This window comes from Hipposideros armiger, unplaced genomic scaffold (genome assembly GCF_001890085.2).
Source record: "Hipposideros armiger isolate ML-2016 unplaced genomic scaffold, ASM189008v1 scaffold_926, whole genome shotgun sequence".
NCBI lineage: Eukaryota > Metazoa > Chordata > Mammalia > Chiroptera > Hipposideridae > Hipposideros > Hipposideros armiger.
In genome coordinates, this window is record NW_017732276.1 from 482,676 (window position 1) to 485,990 (window position 3,315).

Consider the following 3,315-nt stretch of genomic DNA (forward strand, 5'->3'; position numbering starts at 1 on the left):
GCAGTGGGTTGCCATGGGCTACCGTGTGTAGCCAGCAGCCAGCATGAGCAGCCAACAGCCACAGTGAGCGGCCATCCAGAAGCCAGCAACTGATCTGCCTCGCCTGGGAAGAGCGCAATGATGGTGCCAACTTGGGCTGTGAAGCAACGTCCTCCACAGCTGGACTGAAGAACAAAAGGACAGCAACTTGTCTGTTCCCCTTCCCTCAATTCCCCAGCACTGTTCCCATTCTCCAATTCCCCAATTAAAAAAAAATCTTAAAAAAAAAATAATGTTATCCCCACTGATTTGAAATGCCCTCTTACCATATTCCAAATTCCCATTGTAGTAGGGTCCATTTCAGGTCTTTATTTTTTATTAATTTATTTTTAATTACAGTTGACATACTATAGTATATTAGTTTTATGTGTACAACAATAGTGACTCAACAATTATATACCTTATAATCACCACAAGAAATCTAGTAACCATCTGTAGCCATGCATAGCTATTACAATATTATTGACTACATTCCCTGTGCTATACATTACATCTCTGTGACTTATTTTATAACTGGAAGCTTATATGTCTTAGTCCCCTTTTCCTTTTCCAACCCAACCCTCCTCCACACTCACCTCTGGCAACCATCTGTTTGTTTTCTGTATCCGTGAAATTCTTTTGTTTCATTTTGTTTGTTTATTTGTTTGGTTTATTAGATTCCATATATAAGTGAAGTTATATGGTATTTGTGTTTTTCTGTCTGACTTATTTCACTTAACAAAATATTCTCTAGATCTCTCCATAATGTTGCAAATTACAAGATTTTCTTCTTTTTATGGGTGAGTAACATTCCATTTTAAATAAGTACCACATCTTTATCCATTCATCTATCAATGAACACACAGGTTACTTCAATATCTTGGCTATTGTGAATAATACTGTGATGAACCAAGAAGTACATATATCTTTTTTAATTAATGTGTTCATTTTTCTCAAATAAATAGACAGAAGTGGAGTTGCTGGGTCATACTGTAGTTCTATTTTTAATTTTCTGTGCAATCTCCATACTGTTTTCCATGATGGCTGCAATAATTTACAATCCCACCAACAGTGCACAAGGGTTCCCTTTTTCCCACATCCTTGCCAATGCTTGTTTGTTGATTTATTGATGATAGCCATTCTGACAGGTGTGAAATGATATCTCATTGTTGTTTTAATTTGCATTTCTGATGATTAGTAACATTGAGCATCTTTTCAAATCTATTGGCCATCTATGTGCTCTTTGGAGAAATATCTGTTCAGGTCCTCTGCATAGTTTTTAATTCGATTTTCTGATATTGAGTTATATGAGTTTCTTATATATTTTGCATATCAATTCATTATCTGATATATCATTTATGAATATTTTCTCCTATTCAGTAGGTGGTTTTTCATCTTGATAATGGTTTCTTTTGCTGTGCAAAGTTTTTGGTTTAATGTAGTCCTGTTTATTTAGTTTTGCTTTTATTACCTTTGCCCAAGGAGACATATCAAAAAAAATATTGCTAAGACAAGATGTCAAAGAGTTTACTGTGTGCATTTCTTCTAGGAGTTTTATGGTTTCAGGTCTTACATTTAAATCTTTAACCTATTTGAGTTTATTTTTATATATGATGTAAGAAAGTGATCTGGTTTATTTTTCGGCATGTATCTGTCCAGTTTTCCTGACACCATTCATTGAAGACACTGTCTTTTAGCCATTTTATATTCTTGCCTTTTTTGTCATAGATTAGTCAACCATATAAGCATGGGCTTATTTCTGGACTCTCTATTTTGTTCCACTGATCTGTGTCTGTTTTTGTGCCAGTAACATACTGTTTTAATTACTATAGCTTTGTAGTATACTTTGAAATCAGGGAGCATGATACTGCCAACTTTGTTCTTCTTTCTTAAGATTGCTGTGGCTATTCGAGGTTTTATGTGGTTCCATATAAAGTTTAGGATTATTTGTTTCAGTTATATGAGAAATTCCATTGGTATTTTGATAGGGAGTACATTGAATCTGTAGATTGCTTAGGGTAGTATTGTGATTTTAACAATATTAATCCTTCCAATTTATGAGCATGGTATATCCTTCCATTTAATTGGGTCTTATTTAATTTATCAGTACCTTACAGTTTAAGAGTAGAGGTCTTTTGGGCCAGCCCAGTGACTCAGTTGGTTAAGAGTGTGAGCTCTGACCAACAGGATCACCAGTTCAATTCCCACATGGGCTAGTGAGATGCGGCCAAGCTGAGCTGCTGCTGAGCTGCCAACAGGTGGCAGGAAGGCTCACCTGGTGAGAGCACATGCTCCTAACAACAAGGTTGCCAGTTCGACTCCCACAGCAGATGGTGAGCTACACCCACCTGCGACTAAGGTTGAACACGGCACCTTGAGCTGAGCTGCCCTGAGCTGCTGACGGGAAGCCGGATGATTCAGTGGTTAGAGCGTGCACTCTTAGCAACAAGGTTTTTGGTTCGACTCTTGCATGGAATGGTGGTCTATACCCACCTGCAACTAAGATTGAACACAGCACCTTGAGCTGAGTGGCCGCGAGCTGCCAACGGGCAGCCGGATGGTGACTGGACTTGGAGTTGAGCTAGCTGCGCGCTCCACAACTAAGACGAAAGGACAACAACTTAGCTGTTCCCCTTCCCCAATTCCCCAACAAAAATCTTAAAAAAAAGGGGGGCAGAGGTCTTTTATCTCCTTATTAAATTTATTCCAAGGTATTTTATTCTTTTTGGTGCATATGTAAATGAGATTGCTTTCTTGTTTCAGGTCGAATAGCCTCCTTCAGTATTTCCTGTAATGCAGGCCTTGTGGTAGACATTTCCCTCAGCTTCTGGATATCTGAAAAGGTCTTTATACCTCTCTCATATCTAAAGGATAACTTTTCAGGATATATGAGGATTACTCTTAGATGCTAATTTCTTTCTTCCAATAGTTTGAATATTTGATTCCACACCTTCCTATCTTGTAGAGTTTCTGATGAAAAGTCTGATGATAATCTAATGGGCTTTCCTTTGTAAGTTACCATCTTCTTTTCCCTGACTGCTTTGAGAATTTTTTCTTTGCCATTAATTTTTGACAGCTTGAACATAACGCACCTTGAGAAGGCATGTTAGAATTAAGGTAATTAGGTGTTCTATTTTCTTCTTGGATTTAATGATCCAATTCTTTTCATTGGCTTGGGAAGATCTCATCTACTATTTGTTTGAATAGACTCTCTGTGCCCTTCTCCCTCTCTTCTTCTTCTGGTGTACTCATCATTCTTTTTTTTTCTTTTTTTTTTTAAAGATTTTATTGGGGAAT